Consider the following 8,990-nt stretch of genomic DNA (forward strand, 5'->3'; position numbering starts at 1 on the left):
AGCACGAGCGCACGCGCTTGTGGGGGACTCGTATTTGAAGACGTGATGGTGATCGGGGCGATCACAACAGAATTCTGGAGCTCGCGGCACGAGGCGGTCTGTGCGGGGAAAGCGGGTGACGCGCGAGGGAGACGGATGCGCGAATGGTTGTGACTGCCCTGAGGGCCCCACGTAACAGCGGCACGCTGAGGTGAGAGAGTGACATGGTAAGCGGGTCCCACGCAGCAGTGAGGTGGCACGCAAGGGAGCGACCGCCCGGTGGGCCCCAGATGTCGGCGCTGGCGCGGATGCGGACGCGAGAGCGTGAGATTGGGCTGCAACGGGGCGTAGAGTTAGTGGGCCGAAATGAGGGAAGCCGGCCCGAATAGGTTTTCCTTTTTATTTTATTTTCTGTTTTTATTTCCTTTTTGTTTTCTTTTTATTTTCAAATCTAGAATTTGAATTCTAATTTCACATCAAAATTTGTACTCAAATTAAATATTCAACTTGAACATTTCAGTGGGATGAATTTAATTATGGATTTATTTTGTGTCCTATAATATTTCTTCCTTCTCTTCTCTTCTATATATATTATTTCCAAAAAACCCTACACTGCAACTTTGGGTAAAATTCAATTCTCCATCTCATTATTATATTTCTATTGTTATTATTTTATTATCAAGTGTACAAACAAGCAAAACTCCATCATGATGCACAATTTAGTGGTGTCCTTTGTTAGTTATTTATTTGTTTAAGTGAGGTGTTCCCATGTGATGGTGAAGAGATATAACACACAAATATATAAAAGAAAATAATTTCTCCTTTTATATTTTCTTACAAACTGGGTATTACATTAATCTTCATCAGTCCAGCAGGAATATGGTAGTTTCTAAACTGAGTAGCAAACTCCGCCCATGTGATAGTATCAGCGGCATCGTGGGCAGCAGTGTAAGAATCCCACCAATCAGCAGCAGGAACAGTCAGACAACCAGAAGTATAGAGAACCTTCTTCCGGTCAGAGCATTGGGCAATAATCAACATCTTCTCCATAGACTTCAGCCAATCATCTACGTGTAGAGGATCTGGAGAGCTGGCGAACGTCGGTGGCTTGTGGCTCATGAACTCCCGGTGCTTGTCCCGGGGTGGAAATGGTGGTGGAGGTGGTGGTGGCAGTGGTGCCTGCTGCTGTTGCGCCCTTCGCTCCTAGCGCATCTCCTCTCTCTCTCTCGTCGCATCTATTGGCGTTCCTGTCGCATCTGCGCGTGCATATCTGCCATAGTGTCAGCCATCTGTTGTATTATCTGCATCTCAGCTGCAACTGTGGGATCAGCTCCGCCTGGTGGAGGATTTGGAGGATCCATCTCAGCTTGTTGTTGTTGTGGTTGTCTAAATATCCTTCGACTGTGTCGATTGGGAGGTAGATCAATTCCACCACCCTTTCTGGTATTGACCATCTGAGTTAGAAACATGTGGTAAGAAAGAATTGTAGACAAGACAAGTAATTACAAATCATGTTACTTTGGAGGATTTATTAGCTAAGTATATTAGTGTGTTACCTACTGAAGCTAATACATTACCTTATGGTGGTACATGCTAAGATGTCCAACTATAATGTTTCAATCAATCAAAGAAGCAAATCAGACATTTATCATCAGAACAATCAACCAACATTTTTAAATAGAGAAAATAGTTTTAATTTTATCATAGGTCTCCTATCTCTTTAAAAGGTCATAAATGTAGGATTCCAAGGTGTGAAATTCATCTTGTCTTAGAGTAGAAAAGATAAGAGTAATCAGAGTATAACAGCAAAAGGTGAGACAAGATCAAGATAAGTGTAGAAAGAATCAGAGTAAGGTAAGCAGGTAAGAGTTTTGTCTATTTCTATCTAGGTTTCGTCCTACAGTCAACATTTCCTCTGATACCACTTCTGTCACACCCGGATTTAAGGGACAAAGCCGGGTGCATCTCATATATGCGCCAAAGAAGACAACACATATAATAACAGAATGTATAGATATAAATGTCAAAATAACAACAGAGTACTTATTACATAGCAAAAGTCTTACAAAATGAAAGATAAATATAAAATGATCTAAAGTTCATCCTTGGCGCCATAAAGTCAACTGGGAGACGCCACCTAGATCAAGTCGAACTCCTCGTTGTGTGGCTCCTCTTGAACCACCTGTTCTTCTCTTGTGAGGGTGTGAGACAGCAAGGGTGAGCTCACATACAATCACAGCTCAACAAGTTGTGGGGAATAATGTGCATGAACTCACCAACGGTGGGAGTTCATGTGATGTGTAAGGCTGATCAACAATAGGGGTTAAAGCTGAGTATTGCTTTTAATAAGTTGGTCAAATTTTATTAGCAGTTACTAAATGTAAGTAAATACCAAACCATAATAAGAATAGAACAAAATTAATAAATAATCTCATGCAATGCATATGACAAATTGAATTTAGTTTCATAATTTAATCATGCGAGAGTCCTGAGCTGCTCATGACCGTGAGCTCGGCTAGTATACCAGTTTTACACTCTGTAGAGGTTGTACCCTGTACCCACAAGTTATATTACCCATCTGCCAAGGGATCGTGACTCTCATACACCTCTACCAAGGAAGCGAGGCAGGGCAACACTACTAGGCCTTTACAAAGTTCAACTAGCATCCGAAAACTCGCTACAGTTTATGGAAAGAGCAATTGTAGGAATCCCTCGTCTGACCGCCATAGCAGCAAAATAAACCCGAGAACCTCCCTACATGCTGCCCTTGCCCCTTTCGGCTAAGGTAGTCTTCCACTAGCTTTCCTAATTAATCAGCCAAGGGCGTCCCATTCCACCCTTGTGGTGGCACGTGTTTCTCAAGTTAAGCTCATGTTCCAATTAAAGATAATTATCTTGACATGAACATAAATAAAATAATAAAATAATTGGAACATGGATATAATGAAATATTAACCCAAAACCATATAAAGCAATAGCAAAACTACCTAGATGATTCAGGGGTAAACAAGGTAAAAGATAATCAGACTAGGGTGACCTATTGGGTCCCATCAAAATTAAACCAATGCATGAATAAGTGATATTAAAGAACATTATTGGGTAATAAAGTGGTCAAGGGCACAACTTGCCTTCAATGAGCTCCTGCTCAGCAACTTCTATCTGCTGAACACCGGGATCCTCAGCCACTAGCTCTTCTACTCGCCACAATACAAACAAGCATAGTATATAGAGAAAATTAACATCACACCAAACATGTAAACAAAATACATAATAATAATCTACATATTAAAATAAGATCCTAGGAACAGGAATCATTAATTTTGGAATTATGGATTTTAAGTTATGAATTTTTGAAGGTTTTATGTATTTGATATATGATTAATTAAGAGATACATTTTAATATGGTTAATCTCCGGCGCCCATTCCCGATCTAACGGTGCATAAGTATCATCTTCCTCCCGACCTCGGACGGCGGCGCCAGACTTACGGTGGCGGAAAAAGACTCCGGCGAGCACGACGGTTCTTCACCGTAAGGCCCCTAGGTTTACCCGAGATCGACCAAACGCCACTTAGAACTAGCGCGAATCATATGGGCGCGGTCTTACCGGACGTAGTGCAGAGGAGGGCTTCAATCGCGGCGAGGGGCGGAGAAGTGAGGTTGAGGCAGCACCGGCGAGAAATTCACCATGTACTGTTGCACCCCACACCAATCTTCTCGGCCAGACACGGCGCAGAGTGTAATTCGACTCCACCGGACACCGAATAGGAGCACAAGCGGTGAGGGGAAGCAAAGTCGACGGTGGCGGCGTTCTCACCCTCGCTCGGTGGCCATGGTAGGAACTAGGGCTTGAGGCTAGGGATGAGTTTCGTGGGGCACAACCTAGTAATTCCCTGGCGCACACAGACGACTTTATCGTGGCGAGGTGGGCGGCCAGGTCCTTTGAAGTCGGGACCACGGAACGCGGCACGCCACCACCATGCACGCCATTTCTGTTGTGGAAGAGCGCCTGCTCACTCGGTCCCACAGGTCAGTGCATGAATCCAGGTAAGGAGTGGCTGACAGCGTGTCCCACAGGTCAGCGCAGTAGTGCGTGCGTGACTTGAGGTGCGAGGCTGACGAGGTGGGCCCCAGGCATCGGCGCGGTACCCCGGTAAGCTGGACTGACACACGGGCCATAGCTGTCGGCGCCAAGAACTGAAGTTGGGCTACGCGGCTAAGGAAACAAGAAATGGGCCGAATGGTTAGTTTAGGCCCAATCTGCGCACAGTTCCGTTTTTCTTTTATATTTTCATTTTCCTATTTTGTCTCCTTTTTATTTTGAATCCCAAATTTGAGTTTGAAACCTTTTATGAGTTTCACCTTTGATAAAAAATGTACTAATTCAAATATTAATGGAAGGGAAATATATTCTTATTTTTATATTTATTTTATCTCATTTGCATTGTGTTTTCCTCTCTTTTCTCAATTTCTAGAGTTTCTGTTGGGGACTTGTTCTCAAATGCTATGAATTAAGAACAAGTCAACATAAAATGTTAAATGTTAATGTCCTTCATCCGCTGAAGCATTATCTCCCCGAGGATTTAATGAACTTCGGACGAAGGCCATGAACAAAATATCACGAAGGTCACACCTTCGTGATCAGACTTATAAGACAATGAAGAATGAAATATAAAATATGAAACATTGGAGAAAGATATACCAAAAAACAGGTAATATTATTCACATATTTTATTATACAAACCTAAATATTAAGACATAATATTTAGGTACATTTATACCTTCGTCTTGGCAGAAAACAATAATTCCAGCGTAATGTGTCAGCGATTGCAAGATTGCGTGAACAGTACAGGGGTACTGTTCATCTATTTATAGGCACAGGGCGCAGCCTGTGTAAAATTACATTTATGCCCTTTACAATCGACTACAATAATGACATAAAACATCATGGGTCTTTAAGTCATTTTATCTTTAAATCGGTTCACCCCTTCGTCTTGAGATCTGCCACTGTGCCGAAGCTTTATAGGTGATAGCTTCAGCGCTGCTTCTGAGAGAATCTGCCGAAGGTGTTCTCTTGCTTTAGGATTTTCGGCTATGAAGCATACCCCCAACAGTAGCCCCTTCACGGTGCTAGATCGTTTTTCGTAACGAGCTTGATCCGTGAAAAAGTCTTCTAGGCTTCGGGATGCCGAAGATCCGAAAAACACCTTCCCTAAGCTCGTTGGCGAGAAACGATTAAAATATTCCGCGCGTGGAGTGGCCCCATCTTGCAGCAGTTACGCGCGCCCTAGCAGTTCACCTTCTCAGACTCTGTGGCCCACCGATCAGTGAGTGCGAGTGACTGTTTGTCCGTTGCGGAAAATCTTGATGATTCACCTTCCCACCTGCGGCACTATATAAACAGACGGGTAGGTGTGAAGTTACCACATCATTTATTGTTATTGCACTGTTTTGCTGCCAAAATATTGACCAAAGCCAAAGCTATTTACTTTTCTCAAGCTTCGTAAAACGAAAGAGCTTCGGCAAAGTAAAGAAAAATTTTCAACTTCATTCAAAAAACAAGAAATTCAATCATCAGATGGCCAGAGTGCGTTCCACAGCTAGGGTTACGCGCGACGGAGAAGAAGCCGAAGGTGCAGAAACTGCCCCAATATCCAAAGTGATGAAGCGCTCAGGGCTGGTAGCATTGAAGGAAGCACCTGCCGCTGAAGCAGAACAAGCTGATGTTGAGGAGACTGAGTCTGAAGATGATTACAGCGCAGTGCCAAGTAAACCGAGCCACTTGGATTTCAGGAAATCCACCATCTCCGAAGATGATCTGCCTAAGATGTTGAATTTGGGCTATTTCAACGAAGCGAAGAAAGAGCTAGTTCGTTTTGGTGGGGAAGAGACTACTCCGAAGCCAGGAAAGGATGAAGTAGTGGTCTTCAAAAGTTTCTTTAAGGCTGGTTTGAGATTTCCTTTGAACAAGATGATTGCTGATGTATTGAATAAGTTTGGGATCTACCTTCATCAGCTAACTCCTAACGCTATCGTTAGGCTTAGTGTTTATATCTGGGCTCTCCGAAGCCAAGGGGTGGAGCCATTTGGTGAAGGCTTCTGCCGAGTGCACGAGCTCCATTACCAGACGAAAGCTAGAGGAGATGGGCTACATGAAAATTTTGGCTGCTACAACTTTGCCTATCGCAAGACTACAAAATTTCTAGTGATTAGCTACCGAAGAAAGTGGCCAGCTGGCTGGAAGTCTGAGTGGTTCTACGTCAAAGTTGATGAAGAGAAGGAGAAGCTAGTCCAGAGTCCGTTGGAATTGATCTTCGGAGAGACTAGACCCCGGTGCAACATGACACCAGGGAGTCCGAGCCAAATCGCCCTTGCTGAATTTCGAGTTATTGCAGATCATATTGGCACTAGGGACTTAGTGCAAGAGTTTTTGGCCTTCAGAGTGTTCCCAACTTTGAAGGAATGGGAAATGCCGAAGCTGAAGGGGGAAAAGAAGAAGGGGGAATTTGTTCGTTTGCCTTACCATTACAAATTCAAGAAACATTTCAAAGTGCCTTGCCAAGAGTGGCTGGACATAATTGAAGTAATGTGCAATGAAATACTCGACAATTATTCTAAAAAAGAAGATCAATTGATGACTGCGGCCTTCGGCACCCGTCCGAAGCGGAGGTTAAATCGAGTAATGGATGCTCTGGATTTTGAGTACCCTGATTACGAGCGGCTAGACAAGGATGCCGAAGGCCAAAAAAAGGAAAAGAGTAGCTGGTGCTCTGAATAAAGACGATGAAGAACAACCGAAGAAGAAAAAGTTAGAGCCTGAGCCGAAAACAGGTGTTTCGAAGAAGAGAAAAGCTACAGCTCCGAAGCAGAAAGCAATTGATGAAGAAGAAGAATCTGCTGCAACACCCTCTGCTACCGAAGTAGAGGAAATCTTAAAGGTAATGACTGAATCTTTGCCTATCAAGCTAAGTCCACTCGGGCCACATCTGACGGAGCTTTTTCAGAAGGAAAAGGAGCCCGTGAAAACGAAGAAGGCAGCTAGGCCAAAAAAGCAAAGAATCATTACAGTGACAGAAGCCATCGAAGGGACACCACCAGGAGCTTCAGCTTCGAAGGCGCCGGCTATTGAAAGAACAACAGCTACTGAAGCTGCACCTTCGGAAGCCACAAATGCCGAAGCTACCAGAGCCGAAGATATTCATTTAGAAAGCACGATTGCTGATATAGATAAAATACTGCTAGACATGGCCGCAGAAGAAGCTGCCGCAGCCACCAAAGAGACTACGGCCCCAGAGCCCGAGAAGGAGAAAGAAATAGCTGAAGACACTTCGGAAGATGAAGTTTTTAACTTTCAAAACTTAATTGGTCAGGAACTGACAAAGGCTGAAAAAGAAGAGCTAAAAGAGTATGCTATATCTTGCGGATATCGACCGGGAGCACTTCTCTTCGGTGGCATTGATGACGAAAGGTTGGGCTGCGTCCGGGATCAGACCGGTGCGAAGGTTATCGGTACTCTATCAAAGAGTATCGGTTTCCTGAAGCTCGAAACAGATATCAGTCGCTACCGACGACAACACATCGTCGGTAGTTTATTTTATTCCAATTTCAAGGTAAACAACTTTTCTCTGACTTTTATTGTTTTTAATAACGAAGATGTTTTCTAACAAAGGTTGTTTATGTGCAGAGTATGCTGCTGAGCAAAGATTTGAAAATGCAGCATGATTTGGAAGATAAAAAACATGAGGTTATAATTGAGAATTTAGAGAGCAAAATAAAGGAGCAATCAGCTGCTATTGAAAAGAAAGACTTCGAGCTTCAGACAACCTAAGGCTTATTGGCGGAAGCTGAAGCTAAAATAGCAGAATTAAGTACGAAGCTTCTCTGCCAATCAGAACACTTTGAACAAGAAAAGCAAGAGCTTAATGCAAAATTTGAGGCCGAAGTCCAGAAAAATTCAGATTTGAAAAAATCATTGACAAGCCTTCAAAACAAATGTTTGGAATTCAGTAATCGATGTGTTCAACGGCTGAAGCAGGTCTTCTATTCGGTTGGAGCCAGCAGCGAAAAATTTAATCCTTCGTCTGAAGACCTGCCAGGGGCCTTCGAACATATCGAAGGTGAAATTGACGACCTTGACGAAGTTATAGCTGGACATGGTGACTTATGTGCCCTGGTAGCTTCTTGGGGCACAACTGTTGCCTTCCTGAAGCCTGGCTGCGAACACGGAAAGGTTATCAATAGACCCAATTTCAGCTTATCACCAGCAGATTTGGATAACATTCCCAACCTTGCCCGAAGCATAGCAAATAGATTTATAAAATTGGTATGGACAAAGGGTGGACGAAGCAAAGCTGGTGATGAGGCTTAGAGTCATCTTAAGCCGGTAACAAAATCATACCTTGTACTTACCTCTTCCTTCGAAATTGAATTTTGCTTACAATACTTTAATACGTACAGGATGACGAAGCCGAGGCCGAAGCTGAGGAGTAAAAAGATGAAGCTCCATGGATACTGACGAAGCTTGAATAGTCTGTAGAAAAAGCTCTAAAAAACTCTTGTAATAACTTGTGTAAAGAATGATGTAATTAAATTTTACTTCGTGGACTTTGTCCATACCTTGTAATATATTCTTACCTTTCCATCAATGTATAAAGTGCTTTGATGTGAACAAAATTAGCATTTTTGAGCCGAAGGCGAAAAACACCTTCCCTTCTTTTCGTACACAGCGAAGCATAAAACTGCTTCTTTTTCTTTTTTCCGAAGCCTTCTCTTTAGAGCCAAAGTAACTGTTTATGTTATGATGATGATGATCCTATGTATGTCTAAATGAATGTTTATGAATGCAAATGTATGATGTAATGTACCGTGCAAATGAATGCCCAAACCCACACATACGAAGCCATAACCAAAGCCTTCGTTCCCTTAGGAACAACCAAAGTCTCTTTGCCATTTATTTTTCGGCTTCACCGTTTATTTTTCGGTGTATCAGCGCTGACTTTTCGCTGTAAGTTCT

This window comes from Zea mays, chromosome 4 (genome assembly GCF_902167145.1).
Source record: "Zea mays cultivar B73 chromosome 4, Zm-B73-REFERENCE-NAM-5.0, whole genome shotgun sequence".
NCBI lineage: Eukaryota > Viridiplantae > Streptophyta > Magnoliopsida > Poales > Poaceae > Zea > Zea mays.